This window comes from Ambystoma mexicanum, chromosome 7p, assembly GCF_040938575.1.
Source record: "Ambystoma mexicanum isolate Mex_15411 chromosome 7p, UKY_AmexF1_1, whole genome shotgun sequence".
Taxonomy (NCBI): domain Eukaryota; kingdom Metazoa; phylum Chordata; class Amphibia; order Caudata; family Ambystomatidae; genus Ambystoma; species Ambystoma mexicanum.
The window spans coordinates 61,973,427-61,996,295 of record NC_090939.1 but is presented as its reverse complement, the minus strand read 5'-3'; the positions used below and the strand labels follow the sequence as shown (position 1 = coordinate 61,996,295).

The window sequence follows — 22,869 nt, the reverse complement described above, 5'->3', positions numbered from 1 at the left end:
CTGAGCAACCCTTGAGGCCACAGGTGGGAGATCTTCTTCCTCCGGAACCGCAGACCCTCAGAAACCCCGGACCACTGCAAAGAAAGCACTGGTTAAGTTATGCACCCAACAACCACCACTAGTCAATACAATAACAAGTTGGAACAGTCTTACCCAGTGGAGCGGTGAGGTACTCTGGTATACCTAGGGGTTTTTCCGGGATTCTCCAGAACCCTCCCTATCAGGGAAGTATTGCCAGAAGGTCAAACGTGCTTTAGATGGAACGGGCCCACCCGTTGTCAAAGTCCAGAACAAGGACCAGTGATCGTAGTGCCAGGGATAAGGAAGACGAAGTCCAAAAGCAGTCCGTGGTTCGTGACCGGTAGTTCCAAAAGACAAAGCCAAGGAGATCCAAAAGCAATTCCGTGAAGCAGTCCAAGGTCGGTATCCGGGTATTCAAGAAATCAGGTACGTAGCGCCGAACAGTGTCCAAGGATTTAAACAGCTGTGAAGCGCCGGTTGCACCGACGTGGCCGTTTAAATACTGGCGCTTCGCTCCCCATCTGGACACGTGACCCGCAGCCTCCGGTCACGTGATCTGCTGCCGCACGCGTGCGTACCTTCCGGGTCACGTGACCAGCAGCCATGTCTTGGGAACGTGAAGCATTCCTCGAATGCGGAAGTGCGGCTGCACGGAGTCGATCCCTCAATCTCCATGGGAGACGCCACTGAAGCGGGCGCCGTAGCGGGCGGGTTGCAAAACTCTGGGGACCATGTGGTGGCAACCTAAATGAGAAGGATACCGGTAAATCCTGGAGCTGGTCATGAGATCGGGAGGGGTTAGGCACCATAGAGGGGGGACTGGGAAACCTGTTGTGATCCCTGCGAGTTGTGACAGTTATAGGGGGCCTCCAGTCTCAGTCTTTTGTATATAGCTTTCCATGCCCTGACTGTGCAGCTAACCGGATTGTATTCACACGTGTCTTTGTAGTGTGGATCAAAAATGACTGATTGTACGTTAGTGGGATGTGTAGTGTATTCCTCTATCCATGCGTAGGTTGTGCTGTCCGCATCATTGTACCAATATTTTGCAAATTGTGCTTGGGCCACATAATAATAAAGCTCAAAATCAGGGGCTGATATCCCTCCCGAAGAATAGGGTTCCATCATTTTTTCCCACCCTATCCTCGCTGTCTTACCGTTCCAAAGAAATGCTACCACCACGGATCTGAGTTTGGCGAAGAAGGCTCTGCCAGGCCATATAGGGATGTTGACAAACAGGTACAGAAGTTTAGGCAGGATTACCATTTTAAGAATAGCGACTCGACCGGCTAATGAGATTGGGAGCCACCCCCACATCTGGAGTTTGGTAGTTAAAGTTTGCAGGGCACTTTCGTGGTTCTCTGAGTGTAGTGTGAGCTTATTCCTGGAAACCAGAATTCCCAGGTATCTAATTATGGTCCTCAGACCACTTGTGTCCATCTATCACTGCGGGGCATCTGGTGGCCAGTGTAAGCGGAAATATTTCCAATTTGGCCTTATTTATCGTTTACCCGGAGTAATTTGCAAATTCCTGTACCTCTGCCATAATGGGTGCTATGTTTAGTTCAGGTTCCCTGACATATAATAACGTGTTGTCTGCATAGAGCGAGATTAGCTGGATGGATTCCTTCATTTTAATCCCTCTATCCGCGTGCCTAAGAAGGACCGTGGCCGCCATTGGCTTAATAGTTAATGCGAACAGCAGGGGTGAAAATGGGCAACCCTGTCTAGTTCCCCTCCCCAGCAGGAACATCTCGGAAATAGCTTTATTTGTCAGAACACAAGCTACAGGCTCTGTGTATAGCAGTCTCACACATCTTATGAAGTTGGGCCCCACCTCAAACGCCTCCAGTACCGCAAGAAGATAGACCCACGAGACCGAATCAAATGCTTTTTCAGCGTCAAGGGATATGGCCACTGTGCTCCTCGCGGGGTCTATTTGTGCCATTATACCAAAAAGTCTTCGGAGGTTCAAGGCTGTGGATCTTGTGGGGATAAACCCATTTTGATCAGGATGGACTAGGGTAGGGACTGCCGGCAGAAGCCGATTCGCCAGGACCTTTGCAAATATTTTGCCATAATTATTTATAAGTTACGGGGGCCTGTAGGACGATACATCCTGTGGTGGTCGCCTAGGCTTAGGGAGTACAGTTATTATAGCCTCTCTCATAGTTGGGGATAACCTGCCGCACTCAAGTGCTTCCTCCAATGCTAGCATAAGTATTGGAATGAGTTCCTCGTGAACTTCTTTGTAGAATTCAGCCCCCAACCCGTCCGACCCTGGTGCCCTGCCTTTAGCCAATGCTTTGACTGCTTCTGCAATCTCTTCCGCAGACACCGGTTAATACGTCGCTAGACGTTCTTCGTCGGGGAGTTTAGGGAGGGAGAGGGCCTCAAGATATATCTTAATTTCTGTGAGTGTTTTCTTGTCTTTATTTGAATATAATTCCTTATAAAATTCCATACATTCCCTGTAAATGTCTTTATCTCTAAGCAGTACCCTCTCTGTGCTGTGCGTATACTTGTGATCTGAGTGAGTTGTTTATCATGTTTAAGTAAATTGGAGAGCATTCTGCCAGCCTTGTTACCCTGCCCATATCTGTGCGCGTGTATAGTGGCCGGCACGTATCGGACCTCCCTTATGGCCAGTTTATCAAATTCTTGAAGGTGCGAGTGTATATCGGCTAATAATGCCTTATCTTGCGTGCTTGTGTATGTTTTGTCCAGTGCATCTAGTGTGCTTTCGATAGATGACAACTTGGTTCTCACAGCCTTCAGCATACCCGTAGTTTTGGACATCAACACACCCCTTATCCAGACCTTGAAGGATTCCCACACTGTTGAGTATTTGTCAAGCGATCCCACCTTATTAGATAGAAACTCTGCAATCTCGACATGGAGTGCTTCTACCATCCCCCGGTCTCCCAACATTCCACCTGCCATTCTCCACCTCCTGGAGGGACTCGGGGCATTCCAAAACATCAATTCCAACAGCACATGGGAATGGTCTGACAATGTTCGAGGAAGGATTTCACATCCCTCCACCGCAGCCGTCATGAACTTGGAGACAAACCAATAATCAATTCTGAACTCAGAATCATGAACCGAGGAATAAAACGTGTATCTCCTGCTACCAGGATGAGTCTCCCGCCATGTGTCCACCAGTACAAGCTGCGACAAAACATGTCTCAGATTTAGTACTGCCCTGCTTGGAGTTCTAACTATCTTCGAGGATCTGTCAAGAACCGGGTCCAGGGCCAAAATGAAGTCTCCCCCCCATAGCACATTTGCCACCCAGAGTGACACAATTATCTGATATATATCCATATAAAAAGCAGGGTCATCAATATTGGGACCGTACCTATTGACCAGGAGTAGTTGTTGGGCAGCCACCTCCCCCCAGACCATGACATATCTGCCCAGCAGATCAACCTTGTGTCCTCCCACCCTGAACCCAAGGCCTGGATGAATAAGGGTGATTACCCCTCTGGACTTGGATGAATAGTTTGTGTAAAACCTTAGGGGACCCCATCTAGGCAGTATATGAGCGTTACTCGTTCCCACTGCATGGGTTTCTTGTAGCATTAAGATATGGGGATTATGCCTTGCGATATCATTGGCAATCTTCTTGACCTTCATTTGATTGTTTAATCCCCCTACATTCCACGTCAGGAGTTTTACCTTAAACCCATCACCGGGGCTCTGAGATGGAACATTTTCCGTTGTCACACTTAACGGGTTTACAGCATTCATACAATATGATCGGTGCCAACCTCAATGCAACCATACTTTTACTTTTCAACCAAGTTACTTCCAACAACTTTCCCTCTGAACATAGCTCCATAGAGTGGCGCCAACCCCCAACGACATGCCACCATAAGTCAATACTAGAGCTGAAATCACCAGTCCCCGAACCCTGTCTCACCCACCCACACTCATCATCACCCCCAACTTGACGATGTGCCCAAACAAACTTATGGAACATGGCCGCCGATCAGGTCCAGCAGCTCCACCAACCAAATTGCCTGGTACCGCTTAATCATTAACATATCTTGACTCCAGCCCTAGAAGGGTTGACTCTTAAATGTTTCTTAGACTGCAGGTCTGGGTCTGTTATTTTGTGCCAGTCTGCCCCCTCTGGGAGGAAGGGGTATGGAAGTCTCAATGAATTCCATGGCTTCGGCTGGAGACTCAAAGAAATGAGCTCTTCCTGCATGTTGAATCCTCATTTTGGCCGGGAAAATCAGAGCCTATGGGATCTGACGTTCTCTTAAGAGCCTCTTAACTGGCTTGTAGGATCTTCTGGAGAAGAGGAGAAATCTGGATAAATGTGAATGCGACTTTCCTCATATTGGAGGGTGCCCGCCTCTCTTGCCTTTCGTAGGATTGTATCTCTGTCTCTATAATTGAGGAGACGTGCAACTATAGTGCACAGTGGTGTGCCTGGTTTAGGTGCTGGATGTGCACGTTCTACCAAAAAAAGTTCGGTATGCCCGAACAGGGTTTTGAGCAGTGTCTCGAGTTGTTTCTCCATTTGGCCTTTGCCAAATGATTCCGCTACCCCCACCACACCGATGTTGTTTCTCCTTGAGCGCGACTCTAGGTCCTTGCATTTATTCTGTAGTTTCGCCATGTTTTCCTTGATTTGGGTGAATGCGCGGCTGTGATGTGCGATAGTGTCTTCATTAGTGCTTATTCTGTTTTCAGTTTCCGTTATACGCGCACTTTCTTTCTCCACTCTAGCCTTCAAAGAGCCAATGGTGGACACTATGTCATCCAGCTTCGTGTTGACCACGCGAAACCCATTCTGCACTATTGTAGTTAAGTTATCCAGGTTATCACTAGACTCTGTATTAAGGGCCTCGTTAGCATCAGTGTGGACATCAGCTACCGTGGCCTGACTCTGACTCCCCGTGTAGGCGTCCCAAAGGGCCTTTCTTTTGTTTTCCCGGAGTCTTGGCACCTTTTCCCGACTTCTGTGGTTCCCCCATGATACTGCCGAAACGGTGTTCTGCAGCAGTGCAGTAAATTACTAGCCACACTTTTATTTGCCGTTCACTCTTGCTCCTTATAACAGTGTCTCAGTCCTGGGGCAGGATCAGATTGAGGGGGTAGAGGCATTATATATGTTCACTCCACAATGTGCACCCAGCCGGCGCTTGGTATTTCGAGTGGTCTGTGTCCGCCTCATGTACTGCACTCTATAATTATCACGTTTGTAGTGCTTTACAGTTCTGTGTTGTTTTAGAAGGGTTCTGAGCCATTCCAGTCTGTAAGCCACTTTCATGTGTTTAGGACGTCCACCCAGACTGGTCTCCCGAGCGGGGCATGCTCCGCGCCCCGAAAAATAGTAATGTCAATATGTGCCCTCGGAGATATTATGGCACGTATTATAGTGCGCCTGGGAGCCAGAGCACATCGCCAGAGCATGGGCCCACAACGGTCCGCCCAGTGCAGCCCCGGCAGAGGGTCGCCACTAGTATTGGGGGCTCCAGGGGGGCCGCTCCCTGGACCAGGGAAACACTCCAGTCACTCAAAAGTGCTACGCGCACTGCCGGAATTCACCGGCCCAGCAATGTGGGCAGATTAAATATATCGGCTCAATGAGAGTTGTCCCCGGGTCTGCGCCAGCCGCTCCACCCAGATAATTATGTGTCCTTTGTGGCCCCCCCTCCGCTGTCCAACCTTGCCTCCTTACTTGACACCAATGCGGATATCGTCGTCTCTGGGTCTCTGCACGGGCATGTTTTGCGGACCCGCCGTACAGGATCCGCGGGGGTTCTCTGGAGTTCAGGGGCCGCGAGCCGCCGTACACCAGGGCCACACTGGAGCGTATGCCGGCTCGTACGGCTTCACCGTCCATGCTGCGGGCAACCCCGAAGACAGTAGCGTATTACCGGTGGATGTTGGGCCCAGGCTGCAGTTCAGGCTCTTCCCATCTGGGGCCTCGCTCTCACAGCCGCGCCAGCGGCTCTCGCGTAGATCTCCCTGGAGCTCGGTGTCGGATCTCTTTTGCCGCACATGTCGGGCGATCTGTATGGTGTTGTATCTCCCGCGTTTCTGTCTTCTGAGTCACAGGAGTTCACTTGGTCCACCACGGGTAGCTGGGCTATATTCCCAAAGCGTTTGGGCTCAGCAGGCAGTGCTATAACGGATGAAATGGCACAGGATATCTCAGTGGAGCAGGAGCTCTGAAATCAGGCGGCCATTTTTGTCGTGCGCAACAGCGCCCCCCGGAATTGTTTAAGATTCTTAAAAAGCAGGAGACTACATCCCAACCTCAGGCATCCCCATTGTCAAAAATGCCATGTGGTGTCTTGAAATTCAAAATACGATGGTTCTGAAATTTGCGGACATTCGAGAAGGCATTATAGCTAAATAATCTCTGATTGTACCTTGGACATCAGGGAGTGTAAACCCTTTGTTAGAGATGCAGCTATTCCAATTTTTTACTTTAGCCCTATCACCATGGAAGAACTCGCAATAGTGATTTCCCAGCTCAAGGCTACAAAATATAAGGGCGACCCTTGTTCCGCCCTCATCATTAAGACTTGTCCACCAACGCTTGTAGAGGCGATATGCAAATATATTAACTCTTCACTCATAACCGCCGTGGTGCCCTATGATTTGAAACTTACATGGATTACTCTGCTTCTAAAAAACCTGGCCTGGCACAGGACATTCCCTCAAACAATAGGCCCATAACCAATACTCATTTCCTCCTCAAATTCTTAGATCGAGTTGCCTACTAACTGATAGCTCAACATCTGAACAAGCTGATGATTCTCAATGCGTTATTCCTCTAAGAGGCTCTCATTTCCCAGATGAAATCAAACTGAATATAATATTTACTAGAATTGAACTCCGGATGATGCAGAATAACTTAGCGCTTAACAGAGGAAAAACGAAGCTCATGATTGTGGGATCTCTAGGGGTACTTGCCAAGCTGGATCTGGTTTATAAGCACTTTCATTTAATATTTCTCCTCAACCCAAGATCAAAATCCTGGGGGTCATTCTTGACCAGTTGTTGAACATGAAATCCTATGTGGGGAGTACGGTCTCAATAGCGAGTTATTATATCAAACTTTTAGCCTACCTAAGACCATACATTTCCCAAGCCAATGCTGAAGCCATTGCGTGTGCAATAATAGGGGCAAAAATAGACTATTGTTACAGTCTCCTGGCAGGAGTCAGTAAAGAAACTATCAATAGGCTCCAAGTGGCCCAAAATGGAGCAGTTAGAGTTGTCACTGGCATGGCTTAAAGCTCCCATGTAACTGAGGCCAGCCGCTCCCTACATTGACTCCCTGTGGAAGCACGAAATCACCTTCAGGTTACTAGTCATCAGATTCAAGTGTAGATTGGGTACCATGCCTTACTACCTTCAACATCATATTAGGGATAAACCAAATTACAGAAGTTTGAGGTCTAGTAATCAGAATGACCTTTTCTTACCAAAATGTAAAACCAAGAAGGTCCAGGTAGGAGCTTTCTTTAGCACTGCTCCCTTATGATGGAACTCTTTACCCTCTTTACTGAGAGGCTATTCCTCTTTGCCTCTGTTTAAGAGAGAGCTCAAGACCTAGCTGTACCAGTAAATAGGCCCTCTTCTTCTTTCTCTGCTGCTCGACTGCTCCCCCTTCTAACCAGGACTGTATTTGTTTTTCGTTGTGTATGTCTTTGTTTGCACCCTCACACACACAGGTTTATGGATGCGCACTACAAGTGAAATAAATCCCCGTCCCCCGGTGATAGAGTTCCCAGGCTGCACAGCCTTTAGTTTGAGTACCAAATACTTATTTGTCTCATTACCCTTGGCATAATAAGATCGTTTTGTGCAGACAAGAGCCTGAGCGGTGCGCCCGTTCAGGTCAACCTCTAGTTTGTTTCTAGCCAAACGTAATTGTCTCGTGGCTTTTAGAGAGCCAGATTTCTTAGGGCTAGATTTTGCATCACGACCCCCTCGCCCCCTCAAAGTCTCCCAAAGAGTTCTATGCCTTTTCTTGTATGCCGCGGTTTGAGCTATAAATTCCCCCGATCGCCTCTTCTTTTGTGTCCCACACAGTCCCCTCAGGGACCCCAGGACCCACATTTTCCACTTAATAATCAACCATCACCTTAGCAATGGCGTCTCTCAAGGCCACGTCTCCCAGGGCCGGATCGTACAGTATCCAGGGTGGCCGGCCAATATGCGTCAGCCCACGCACCCGCAATAGCAGTTCCACTGCAGCATGGTCGGATAGCGTGCGGGTGGTAATCTGTAACTCAGCGATGCGGGGCACCAACGACTTAGACACCAGGAGAAGATCCATCCTCGAGATGGTCCTATGCACGCGAGACAGGTGCGTACAGTCACGCCCTCTGTCGTGCAATAGCCTCCAAACATCGACCAGGTAAGTTTCCCTAAATAGCTTTCGTACAGCCAGGGCATGTCTAAAGTCAATGGATGAGGGGGAGTGAGACTTGCCTAAGTCCAGATCAGGCACCAAATAGAAATCTCCCCGCCATTTCACGATGGTGGGCCCTTTAAGGGTCTTCCACTGTGAGATGTGCCCGCAGCACGCAGGCATGCGCTGGAAGGCTGTCATATATCAGTATCTGGAGGGCACTTGCGCAACTACAACACTAATACGTCCAATGGGGCTGGCCAGGACATCATTTGCACTGCCACACAGTTCCCAGAATAGCGCAAGTTACCTTTGTGGATAAGGTGGTCTGTGCATTTTTAAAATGAATGCAAATGAAAAAGTGCATCCTCTGCCCTTTTATCATTTGTGTTCATTTTTTTGTCCCTAGTATATTCTTTTCTGACCGGCAGTAATACTGAATTCTACGATACGAGGCCAGTGTAGTAGAATTCAGTATTACCAAAGAGCGGTATTCTAGTCGAACTATCAAATACTTATATCTACATAAATTCCCTGATTTCCGATTCGAAAGATTCTATCCATTTCTAGCCTCAGCACCAAATAGTGTGAATCTTTCGAGCTGAGTGAAACCTGCATTGTTTATATAGACTTGAATCTTTTTTGAGCCAGTTCGTCCATCTCTAGTAATTACAATATGCAGCACTGATGGGAACATTTAGCTACCCCTGATTATTCGACTACCAATGCAGCTTGCCGCTTGCTCAGGGTCATTGGGTCACAGCAAGGAACACAGACTTGGGTCGCTGCTCTGTGCGCAAAGGCTGCAGTCTGCTGCAGTGGGTGCTACTGCAGTCTTGACCAGTGGCGGCTCCTCCATAAGGGGCGAGGGGGCATCAGCCCGCCGTACCCCCTCGGCCATTATGAAGGAACCAGCCCATTTAAACACTAAGCGCTCCCCGAGCTGCCTTTTCCAGCTGAGGGAGCACTCCTGGGCTGGCTAAACTGTCAAAGGTAAACACAGTTTCCCCATGACAGTTCTGTTCCCCAGCCGCGCATGCTCAATGAGCCATGCAAGGCTGGGGGCATTTTGCTTCCCCAGCCTTGCATAGCCCATTGGAAATGCTAGCTCGGGAACTGCATGTCTGTAAGTGCGAGGGGGCGCTCCTATACTTCGCCGCACATACAGATAGAGCAGGCTGGAGCAGGGTGTTTCGTCACCCATGCTTAGACCCCTGCGCGCATGTGCAGGAAGCTCTTGCTTCCCACTTCCTGTTCATGGTACACGGGAGCTGGAGTGCAAAGAGGAAGCTTCAGGACCGGGGCAGAGGTACGTTTATGTTAATTTATTATTTTAATATGTGTATGGATGCGTACATTGCTTGTGCTATGTGTGAGTGTATGATGTGTTCCTGTGTGAATAACCGAATGCATGCTGTGTGAATGCTGTGTGAAGGTTTTAAAAATGCCTTTTTTGTACATTCCCCCTCCCCACCCACTACAATCAGCTCTCCTTCTGAGGCCCTCTGGGGCCCAGGAGAAAGGGATAGTATTTCTTTTCCTGGACATCTATGATAGATATATAGTAATAAAATACCATGCCTGCCCCCTGAGTCCCCCAGTGCCTCGCATACACATATCATCACGTTGATTGTGTGTGTCTGTGAGGCGCTGTGAGGCCCAGGGGACATGTATGGTATTGTTCTACTGGACATCTATGATAGATATATAATAATAAAATACCATGCCTGCCCCCTGGAGCCCCCAGCACATCACATGCACACATAATCACATTGATTGTGTGCGTGTGTCAGGCACTATTGGGTCCAGGGAACAGGCATGGTATTTTTATACTGGACATCTATTATAGATTTGTAGTAAAAAATAACATTCCTGCCCCTTGGGTCCCCAGTACCCATGCGCCCCTCAGTGACAAGGGGACACCCATAGGATTTTATACTGGGCATATATGCCCATTATAAAATGGAATGCCTGGGCCTCCCAGCACCTGGCATGCACACAATTGATTGTATGCCTGAGAGGCGCTGGGTGCACCAGGGGGGCAGGTATGGCATTTTTTACTAGGAATATATGCCTAGTAAAAACAGTAAAACACTGTGGCTGTCCCCTTGGATCCCAGTGCCTTGCACTCACATATAATCACATTCATAAAGAAATGTGATTATGTGTGAGTTGCGAGACACTGACGCACCAGGGGGCAGGTGTGGTATTTTATACTGGGCCTCTGTGGTAAATAAAGCATGATAAGTGTTATTATGTGGCTAGACTGCATTTTGGTGCAGCCATTCTGGCCATTTCTTACAGTTGCACAACATTTTGTATTGGGCATCTTTGATAAAGCAAGCATGATATGTGTTATTACGTGACTGGAATTGCTTTTTGGTGCAGCTAGTCTAGAAATTTTGTAATGTAGTATGACATTTTGTAGTGGCATCTTCAATAAAGCAAGCATGATAAGTTTTATTATGTAGCTAGACTGGCATTTTAATGCAGCCAGTCTAGTAATTTCTTATTGTGGTATGACATTTTGTATTGGGCATCTCTGATAAAGCAAGCATTTTACGTGTTATTATGTAGCTAGACTGGAATTTGGGTGCTGCCAGTTTGGATATATTTTCACTGCTGCATGCATTTTGGTAAAGACAACAGGAGTATCTTGTTTTGGCGGTACAGGCATATATTAGCAGACCCAGCCGGGACATATTTTCTTATAGTATCATTACTGGTATTATGCGCAAAGCAAACATGAGTATGTTCTTACATGGGAATACTGTCATATATTGGTGCAGCCAATATGCAAATGCATGGGTACAGCCAGCGTGAAAATGTTTTTATACTTGCACATATTGTGGGCAAAGGCATCATGAAAATATGTTGGATAAATACCGCTGTGCACGTTGGTGAATTGCATGTATTGGATTTGTTTCATGAGTTACCCAAGAAAACCAATTGCAAACGGTGTGACATTTTTACCCAATTTTTCAAAAATGTGTGCTGTAAACCCTTTCAACCCATTATTTAGAAAGAATTCTCGGGGAGATAACCCCCTGAACATCCCTTCATTGGTCTGGGCTCCCTCGATACACTCAGTCGCTAAGACATATTTGGGGGAAATATTCACGCCACTTCCACTTAAAATATTCACCAGCTGCCACCGATCTTGACCATTTAAACTTTGGAGGATGACAACAGCTCATTTACAAAACACACAGGTTTCATCAATGTGGGTGAAAGATTGGTTTACCGACGTGATGTATTTTTTTTTAACATGCCTTTCAGAGCCGTGTCATCAGCGCCCCAGTCTCTACTTGCAAGTGCAGGAACCCGAAAGCGCTCTGGGCTTCCTGGTTTATGTTCTGGTGCGCAGGAGCCAGAGAGGAACAGGATCCGGACTGGGGCTGAGGTAAGTGGAAAATGGAATTGTTTATGTGTATATTCATATATGGTTGCATGTATGCATGTGTGAATGAGCCAGTATTTGATGCATGGGTGGTTGGGTACGTGTGAATGAGCAAGTCAATGCTGTGTGACCGCTACTTGAATGCAAAAACATGCTTTGTGAATGCTGCATGAAGGTGTGTTTGAATGAGTGAATAAATGTGGGTGTGCTTGTGTGGGAGACTTATTTGGTCGGTGTGTGGGGGAGCAGTGGGGAATAGGAGGAGATATTATTCCTGAGCACCTTTGATATTGGATAATAAATGGCCAGAAAAAAATGTCATCCCATAATAAGAAATAGCTAGACTGATTGCATTAAAATTCCAATATACAGAAATATAATGTCATGTTAATAAGAATCGGATGGAATTTTAATAGAAATGTGTGTACGTAGTAGGTGTTGTGTCCTGCCTCGCGGCCCTGCGCGCATGGAGACAGGGGGTGCCAGGCCTAATGAGCAGGCCGCGGCATCGCAGCTCCAGCGGGAGCGAAATGAACACACGTCACACACTGTTCTTTGCTGTGCCCGGAACTGCCTCCCATGCACGGGGACGGGGCTTTTATTCAGACGCCCTGCGTCACCGCGTTGCGGGACGCAGGGCGGATGTAACATTCCTCTTTTATTTTAAATTAAGTTAACATTAAACCACACACATTACTCAGATATGCAAATGCTTGAGACTACACGAAACCCAGGTACTTCCCACTTTTAGAGTTCTCGTGGGGCAAACTACCACACATAGTCTTTGAGCCGAGCTGGCGGCTTGGTGGCAGTTCTTAAGCCATATCTCCCACCCCTGGAGTTGGGCCCCACTGTCTCATCGGGTCTCTCACCTTCCATCTCCGGCTCACCCATGTCAGGTTCGCTCAACTGCTCCCACGTTCTGTCACTCGCTTCTTCTTCACCCTGAAAGTTGGTGGGTTCTTCCTCCATCAGCTGGGAGTCTTCATCTTCTTGGGGACATACCCCATCAGTCTACAGGTTGCGTGGCATCGCCTTGAACCACAACACATTTCTTGTCACCTGACGGTGTCCTCTTTGCACAGTTATCATGGTCCCTTGTGTCTCACTGACAGTCCATGGGAGAGACTCATAGCGGGAGTCCTGCTTGGACTTTGTCGGGTTCCGCAACATGACCATCTGGTCGCCCAGCTGGTGGTTGGATGATTTCGGTCTCCTCGTGGCACTCATGTGGGCATTGGCTCCTGTTCTCCTTCTTTCGGTGCGCTCGGTGTCGAATCTGTCCGGGCTTCTGCTGGGGTGATGAGGAATGGAAGACTTTATGATGGTGCCGAACATGAGGTCAGCTGGCCGGACACCCGTCGTGCTGTGCGGGGTGACTCTGTAGTTTCGCAGAAAACGAATAGAGGTCGACTTTTCACGGACTGGCATTTGCTCGTGATAGCCTCAGCACTTTTTTAATGGTTCTCATGAACCGTTCCACATCCCCATTCGCCTGGGGCCACCTTGGCATAATGTGATGATACCGGATGTTGAGTTCTTGCAGGTAGCATTTGAACTCCTCCCCTTGGAATGGTGGGCCATTGTCACTCTTGATGGTAGTGGGCAGTCCATGCGTTGCAAACATCTTCTCGATGGCGGGGATGACTACCTCCGCTGCCATGGATTCGACTACCTCGACTTCGGGGTATCGTGAATGGTCATCAATGGCCACCAGGAGGTACAGACCTTCTTGCAGTGTACAAAAGTCAATGCTTATTGTGTCCCATCTGCCAAGACCTTGTTCCGCTGACTGGATTGGTTCTGGATCAGGTGGGGCTCCGGTTATCAGGCATGGTAGACAGGTGTTGACTGGTTTTTCCACCTTTTCATCTATCTGTGGAAACCATACTCTGTGTCGGATTCGAGCCTTCGTCCAAGTGTTCTTCATGAACGACCTCCAGTCGCCTGAGATGATGGCATCCTTAACCAGGTCGCAACACGGGTCTTTGTGTGTTTCATCTGCAATGTCATCACTGCTGACGGCCTTTGTCTCATGGCAGCACATCACATGCACACATAATCACATTGATTGTGTGCGTGTGTCAGGCACTATTGGGTCCAGGGAACAGGCATGGCATTTTTATACTGGACATCTATTATAGATTTGTAGTAAAAAATAACATTCCTGCCCCTTGGCCCCCAGTACCCATGCGCCCCTCAGTGCCAAGGGGACACCCATAGAATTTTATACTGGGCATATATGCCTATTATAAAATGGAATGCCTGGGCCTCCCAGCACCTGGCATGCACACAATTGATTGTATGCCTGAGAGGCGCTGAGTGCACCAGGGGGGCAGGTATGGCATTTTTTACTAGGAATATATGCCTAGTAAAAACAGTAAAAACACTGGCTGTCCCCTTGGATCCCAGTGCCTTGCACTCACATATAATCACATTCATAAAGAAATGTGATTATGTGTGAGTTGCGAGACACTGACGCACCAGGGGGCAGGTGTGGTATTTTATACTGGGCCTCTTTGGTAAATGAAGCATGATAAGTGTTTTTATGTGGCTGGACTGCATTTTGGTGCAGCCATTCTGGCCATTTCTTACAGTTGCACAACATTTTGTATTGGGCATCTTTGATAAAGCAAGCATGATATGTGCTATTACGTGACTGGAATTGCTTTTTGGTGCAGCTAGTCTAGAAATTTTGTAATGTAGCATGACATTTGTCTCATGGCCCGCACAGCCTGGCAGATATGTTCCTCAGTTTCTTCAGCTACTTGAACTTTCTGTGGCGTCGCCACTCGAGGATGTCTTGAGAGGAAGTCTGCCAGGTTTCCACTTCCCGGTTGATAGGCCAACTCAAAATTGTACTATTGGAGATGTAGCAGCCATTTGGCTATTCTGGCCAGCGGGTGCGAGGATGTGCCCATGAAGTTTGGCAGAAGGGGTTTGTGATCCGTAATTGCCGTGAACCGTCTGCCATACAGCTAGAGATGAAAGTGATGACACCCCCACAGTACGGCAATTGGCTCTTTCTCAATGTGAGAGTATCGCTGCTCTGTCATTGTGAGAGCTCTTGATGCATAGGCGATGGGCCTTTTCTCGCCTTCTTTGGTGACCTGCATGAGGATGGCCCCTAGGCCAACAGGGCTGGCATCCACAAAAAGTTCTGTCGGGAGCGCAGTGTCGTAGTACGCCATTTTCGTGTCCACGGATAAGGACTCTTTGATGCTTTCAAACGCTTCCTGACATGCTTGCCCCCATTCCCACTTTGTGTTGATCTTGGTAAGTTCTCGAAGGGGTTCGGAGAGAGTGGCCAAGTTCTGGATGAATCTCCCACAGTATGTGGCCATCCCCAGGAAGCTGCGCACTTCAGTGGGTGACGTAGGCGGACTCGCCGCCTGTATGTCGGCAACCTTCTGGGGGTCCGGGGAAACGCTGGTGCTGCTGAACTTGTAGCCAAAAAATGATATTTCTGTCTTGAAGAACTCACATTTCTCTTTGTGGATGGTTAGTCCAGCGTCTTCTAGTCGGGCCAAAAGCATCCGTAATCTCCTGAAGTGCTCTCCTCTGTCCTGAGCCTGGATCAGGATGTTGTCGCTTACATTTAGGACGCCTGGTATGCCCCTGATGACTTCCTGAATTGTCTGTTGAAAGACCTCGGCAGCCGAAGAGATGCCAAAGCTTAGCCGCTTGTATCTTCGCAAACCCATGTGTGTTGAAAAAGTGGTTATGTATCGAGAGTCCCTATGTAGCTTCAGCTGGTGGTATCCTGCTTTCAAAAAACCTTAGAGAAGACCCTTGATCCTGTGAGATCAGCCACGATTTCGTCGAGGGTCGGCGTGATGTGGCGCTCCCGCTTGATGGCAATGTTTGGGAGACGCGGTTTCTTTGTGACCACCATCGGGGAAACCCATGGTGTCGGCCCTGTTACCTCTTCTATTATGCCGGCTTCTTCTAATGCTTTCAGTTCATTTTCCACTTGTTCACGCATGTGGAAGGGGGTACTCCGGTGTCTGACGGCCTTTGGCTGGACCGACTCGTCAACATGGAGCTTGATTGTCTTTCCTTTCAAACACCCGATCCCGTTTTGCAGGTTAGGATACTGTGCCAGGATGTTCTCGACTTCTTGTGCTTCCTTGACTTGACAGATGAACTTTACAAGCCCCAGGTCCTCGGCTGCATCACCACTCAGAAGGCATTCGATCCCTGCATTTACTACGTAGATTTTAGACAGTTGCCTGTTTTGACCGTGGCTGAGAGTGGTGCGGAATCTGCCAACCACCGGTAGGGGTTTTCTGCAGCCATATGCAAACAGAAGAGTGTCTGTGTTCTTCAGGTCCGGTCGTGGTTGCAGTGTTTGAAATGTGCTTGTGGGCATAACATTTACGGAAGCTCCCGTGTCTATGGTCATCCAGACCCGTTGGTTTTGGAGAGTGACCTGGCATTTGCGCCTCCTGAGCCCTTTTCTTTGCGTAGCATGTCCCTGATCCAGGGCTGATACCAGGTATACTTTTCTCCCTTTCATCCGCTGCTCTCTGCCAGGATCTTGTTGGGCCCCTGTGACGTCATCACCTTCTACCTCAGTTGAGGAGTTGGTTGTTTCGACTCGCCGTGCACTTGTTTGCTTCTTTTTCTTGGTCCCACTCTTCTCCTGGGGATTCTGTGGAGGCGGTAGCTGGGTACCTGATGACCGGCACACCTTAGCATAGTGGTCCTTTCAGCCACATGCCCCACATGTTGTCCCTTGCGCAGGGCAGTTCCGCCGTCCATGTCGCGGTCCACCACACCATCCACACTCTGTGGGTCCCGGGATCCGTGGCTGCCATCTGGCTGGTGTGTAGTTGCCGCCAGCCTCATCCCTTGTGGATTGTCTGTTGGTGACATGGGCCACAATGGATGTCGTGAGGGCAGGCTGTAGTTTTTCAAGAGTCACGTCCATGTTGGCGGCCCTGGCATGTGCCAGCTCCCTTTGACGACCCAACTCCAGGATGCGTGTCAGAGAGATGCCCTTCTCACTCAGCACCATCCTTCTCAGTTTCTCTGATTGGATGCCGTTAATGAGTTGTCTCTGGATTTCTTTCTCGACATCCGTGAACTCACACGAGATCGCCAGATTCCTGAGTCGGGTGTGGTAGGCATCCAAGGTCTCCTCTTCTGCCTGAAATGTGGTGCAGAAAATGAAGGTTTCATAGTCAGGGTTGAGTTGTGGGAGGAAATGGGCCATCAAGGTATCTTTCGCTAGCTGGGAGATGTCCTGGCCATCATCGATGGTTAGTGAGTTAAAGATGCGTAGCACCTCGTCCCCCACATTCAGTAACAGGTGCGATCTCATTTTCCTGGAGGAGGTTACGTCCTTGCACTCCATTGCCATTTCGAATTTTTGGATCCATAGCTGCCACCGGGGGCCAACTGATGATGGATCTGTGAATGGGTCAAAAGGCTGAATCATTGCCGAGGAGCCCCCTTGTGGACGAGCTTGCGGTGACAACATCAACAGATTCGCCGCCAGTCTAGAGGGCGTGCCGGGCCTGGGGGTGGACGTGCCAGTTGCCATGGCAGGACCTCGCTGTGTCCCAATGGGGTTCAGATGCCTCATCTTGATGTGTGTCCTTTGGTGACTTTGTCCCTCCAAGGTTTGAGGGTCTTACGCCATGGTCGAGGAGCAGCTGCTTCGATCCAGGCGCTCACCACGTGCAGTAGCCTTGAGTCCACAAGTATTGCACCGGAGCGGGGCCTCTGACTCCGGGTGTGCACGGAATGGTGGATGCACAGCACGATGGGAGCTCCTAGGGGGTGTGTCCCTTCGAAAACAGCCGTGGCCCATGTCGGGATGCAGCCCACTTGGTATTTAACAAAAGTGGAGGAGAAAAAGGGAGAAAAAAAATGTGTTTTTTTTTTTGGGTCAGGGTAGTTTTGTGAGCCCCCAAATGTTTCAAAAATTCACTGTGTCGCCGTGGGTCAGCAACAGATGGCTGAGCGCCGAGCGCATGTGCTGCGTTCTGTTCCCCTCATCGCCATTGTTGTATCTTGTCTCGCGACCCTGCGCGCGTGGAGACAGGGGGTGCCGGGCCTAATGAGCAGGCCGCAGCATCGCAGCTCCAGCTGGAGCGAAATGAACACACGTCACACACTGTTCGTTGCTGTGCCCGGAACTGCCTCCCATGCACGGGGGCGGGGCTTTTATTCAGACGCCCTGCGTTACTGCGTTGCGGGACGCAGGGCAGATGTAACAGTAGGGTACATCAATGTGGAACTAATTTGTAGCTTGTCAGTGGAGACTTACTATGGTACACCTACCATCGCAATTCCTCCCCAACCCTGGAGAGCTCATGGTGAGGTGGGATACTTAGAAAGAAGATTTTCAAGATTATGTGTTAGCCATTCTTGAGCCAACATTCAGTGCAGACAGAAAGTGTGTGCTTCTAATGCACAGCGTATGGTTTGAAGGGCAGAGAATTTCGAAAAGTCTCCCTGATCGAAGTACTATTACTGAGGACAGTGATTGGGAAGGACAAGGTAGTGTGGAGACACTGAGCCCCTATGAAACCATCCTGTACAAGATGGATGTTCACTTTGAAAAGAAAACCAGCATAATTCTGGACAAGTATTAATTTGGCATTCAATAAAAAGGCATTGGGGAATCCATTCAGGATTATTTAACAGGATCACTTGTATTGGCCAATAAGTGCAGTTGTGTTATGACATATAACAAACACCTCAGGCATTAATTCATGTTGAAAGTTCATACGAATAAAATAAGAGAAGTAACATGGACGAAGGGGGATCCCAGTCTGGGAGAAGTACTGGTGTTGGCTAAGAAACTGGAACACGTATGTTGGAAAAAAGGGGTGTTGACCTCAGAAAAAGTGTGAGCCAGAGAGGAACAGGGTCCGGAATGGGGCTGAGGTAAGTGGAAAATATTACTTTGTATATGCATGTATGTGTGGATGAGCAAGTATTTGATGCATGGGTGGTTGGGTGCAAGTAAATGCTGTGTGAATGCTGTTTGAATGTCTGAATATGTGTTTAAATAAGAGAGTAAATGCTGTTTAAATGTGCAAATAGGTGTTTGAATGACCAAGCAAATGCTGTTTGAAATCATTTTTGGAAAAAAGCATTCACACAGCATTCACTCAATCATTCAAACACATTCAGGTTCATGCACTCATTCATTCATGAATGCTGAGTGAATGAGCGTGTGAACGTCCCATTAGACTCCTGCTTTTATATCCATCAGAGAAGGCCTACAAGGGTGCTTTGACCCTTTGGAGTAGTGGGACCAACTACTCTCGGCACCTCCTGCTTACCCTCGAAAAGAGCCTCTTCCGAAGTGTTCCTGGGCCATCCCGCAAACTTATCAGTTCGAACCTGGGGTATCGTATAGGAGCGCTGCCCTCCCGAGTTGACACTGGAGACTTTGGGAATCGCTAACGTCCTGGGCCCTCTCCAGCCAAAGCTTGGTGTCCTACCTCCTCTTGGTCATGATTTATGAGGGTACACAACACTGTGAGCATTTGCGGTCCCTGTGTTGCCCTGCTGTGGTGATGTTTGTTGTAGGGGCCTTGAATACCTGCTCCCCTGTGCCCTGAGACATGCTGCAGTGGAACTAACTCCCTTTCTTCATTGAGAGCTGAGAAAAGGCTACTGTCCCACCACAGACGATCATCCAGTCATGCAGCCACTGAGAGCTGGAGTGATGTGGAGCTGCAGGGGTAAACATACAAGCGACCTGGTGTAGACTGGCAAAGTTCGACCCGGACTGTTTTGAGCTTTGATGAGTACTTGCATCACTTACCAGTGGCCCCCTGGCACAGCCATTGTTCTTTACGCACGAGAATCCCTGAAAAGATACTCACCTTAGCTGGGCTAGCTTGCACTCACTAGCTATTGCTAAAACTTAAAAGTCACTCTACCTGCAAGGGTAGACTCTCCTCGAATAATAGGACACTGTTCTCCATCACCTCAAGATCCTTCCTGCACTGCTACAGCTACCTGAAGAGGAACCACTTTTGCTTTTATGCACGACCGCGCGTTGTTAACGCACTGCTGTACTTTTGTGCATAAGGCTCCCTACTTCGTAGGCCTGGGCTGCATAAGTTAGGGATCGACCCCAAAGAACTGCCTAATGTGATATGTGTGTTAACTTACCTCTTCTGTTGCAGGTTGTGGTTGTGTTCTCGGCTTTATCCACATTAGGCGAAACACATTTTTATATATGGTAAATAGTGTAAGGCATATGTGGTAACTGTATATTATTACTGTGGTTTATTTGTGTTTAGTTATAAGGCCTATAATGGATGTATTTTTGACATACACTTGTCTAAGAGGATTCTGTGGAGTTTTAATGTTTGTGCTCATTGTGGGCTTATGAACGCTCTCACCCCTCCTGAGACTTCGTCTTGACCACCTGCCGAGCTATCGTAGATTGGTCTTGGTTCTCCAGAAGGTTCCCCTGTTCCACTAAACTAGGATGGCTTCCCAAACCTCTGCCCACCAGTCCGAGTTTAGAAATCCATCTTAACAAATTAGTGTACAGAGGCAGGATAAGATCAGAGGTACCCAGTGTTGTGCACTGATGAAATACCCAGGTTACACTTAAACAAGAAACACAGTGATCTTAGTTGAAATTTAACTTTAAGCCACCCGCCTCACTTATAGCATGGACACAATTGCGAATATACCTTTAAGTGCTTCCAAATCTGAAACCCTAAGGAAGGTCTGTGCAGAAAGAGGCGTGCAAGCCTCTGGCATAAAAGCTGAAATGGTCCAGAAGATCATGGAATGGCAGGAAAGCCAGATCACAGCTTTTCCCTCATATGACAGTGCAGAAGGTGCTGGGGCTCCTCCATGTGACAGTGCTAAAAGGACTGCTGCTGCGTCATAGAGGAGAATGATGATGGTAGCGATGATGTGGAGTCCCATGTTTCATTTGCTGGCTTTGAGGATGAGGCTGTGCTAGAATTTAAAAGACAAGAACTGCAGTTTAAGCTGAAGGAGCTTCAATTCCGCATGGCTAAGCTAGAACTGGAGAAAGCAGAGACAGAAAAGAACAGAGATCACCAGTTGAAGCTTGCCAAGTTACAAGATGCCAAGGCTCTTCTAGAGGATCTAATAAAGGGTATGGCTCCTCCTCTCATCCAAGGTTTCCAAAAGATCTGCTTAGTATCTATGATGACAAGAATGACATCATGGATTGGTTAACTGAATTTGAGTATTCATGTGAAGTACACGAAGTTGTGGTTGCTGATAAGATTGCATGGTTGCTCAGTTGACAACCCCATTCTGGCGGCAGCATCATTATCGAAATGTTAAAGGCTGACGGAAAAGACTTTGCAAAATTGAAGCAAACTCTGGTCTTGACTTTGGGAAGACTCCTGAGTGTAAGGCGTGTGTAGTAACTGTTTATTATTACTCTGGGTTATTCATGTTTAGTTATAAGGCTTATAATACATGTATTTTTGATATGCACTTGTCTAAGAGTAATCTGTGGAGTATTACTGTGTGTGCTCATTGCGGGCTTCCGATTACTCTTACCCCTCCTGAGACTTAGGGCTTCATTACAACTCTGGCGGTAGCCATGCCGGTAAAACACCTGGCATCATGCAAACACCGGGGATTAGGACCCTGGTGTTCCTGGAAGTCAGGTGCCGGAAAATCGTTAATCCCCATTCCCATTTGAGTCCCATAGAATTCAATGGGAATGGGAATGGGGATGACGGTAGCACCGGCACCGTTATGAACGGTGCCGGTGCTACCGTGAAAGTCTGTGGGTGGGTGCCGTCCCACCCACCAGGTCAGATCTGGCAGGCGGGACAGCAGCCGCCCACAGTCTCGGAGTGTGCCATTCTGGTAACAACGGTGCCAGTAGGCTTACCGTCCATCACCGTTGTTACCGGATGGACACACTCATAATGAGGCCCTTAGTCTTGGCCGCCTGCCAAGCTACTGTAGATCAGTCTGGTTTGTCCTGAAGGTTCCCCTGTTCCACTTAACTAGGCCGGCCTCCTAAACTTCTGCCCACCAGGTCAGAGTTTAGAAATCCATCTTAATAGTCCACTGCTCACACCATCCCAACCCTTGGTGTGCATAAAAGACATGTACCCTATATAAGACATCAATACACAGTAATTCAAATAGATCCCCACGCGTAATATTCATGTTCAAATGCTTCTGAAAACACTCAATGAATGCTTCTTTCACTCCCATATGAAAAATAAGTCTTTTATTTATGAGAACTATGTAATGAAGAAACATTGCTATTATTATTGTCCCTATGCACAACACACTAAAAATGCAAAAAGTTATTAATGAAAATGCTGATATCATTGTCATCACCTCTTCCTCTAATCAAGACTGAGACTGATCAACCCTCTCCAAGAAATCATAGTGATCTTCAAAACCATCTACCTGCCTCACCAGGTCATGCTAGGCAACCTCACAAATCAAATCATGCTAGCCAATCAGCGCCTGCCTCACCAAATCATGATAGGCAACCTCATAGTAGCAGCTTCCTCAATCAGTACCACAATACCTTTTTTAAGGTGATATCAAGGAAGGGTAAAGGACCTCCCATACTCACTAACTGCAGAAGGTTGGGAGTTGAGCGGGCTGGAGATGACTGGATGCCTAGGATTATGCACAATTCAAGGAAAAATTGACAAAATGGAAAGATTCCAAAAATATGAAAAAGCCACCTATAAATGCACCAGTATCTTTTCGCCAAAAAAGCATAGAAAATATGATGAAATACTTCAAAAAATAATTAAACGTCCATAGGGATTAATGGTGTTAGCATATAGCCAATCCAGAATAAAGTTTCTGTACTTAGGTGGTAAACTGATTTGAATCGAGGGAAAACAAATGAAAATGGTTCCCCAAGCAGCACAAACAGAATTCAAGTTCTGCTCAAATGTCAATAGGCTGAGTCCTTTATGGACTCACAATGCTTCAAAACTGCCAGAATCCAGTTTAGTGGCTTTATAATCCAGTAAAAGAAAAAATAGGGAGTTGGCCACTCCCAACTGGAAATCCTCTGTCTTCAGCCCTTTGTCTTCTTCTCCCTCGT

At 47.9% G+C, this 22,869-nt stretch overlaps 1 long non-coding RNA gene across 1 annotated transcript in view; it reads left to right on the top strand.

Moving 5' to 3' along the window:
• The window catches only part of LOC138526502 (uncharacterized), a 399,203-nt gene that overhangs the window by 176,938 nt on the left and 199,396 nt on the right, over positions 1 to 22,869 (top strand). The window contains exon 3 of the long non-coding RNA XR_011283588.1: positions 11,690 to 11,813. This is a non-coding gene — a long non-coding RNA (uncharacterized lncRNA). The remainder of the gene's footprint in view (positions 1 to 11,689; positions 11,814 to 22,869) is intronic.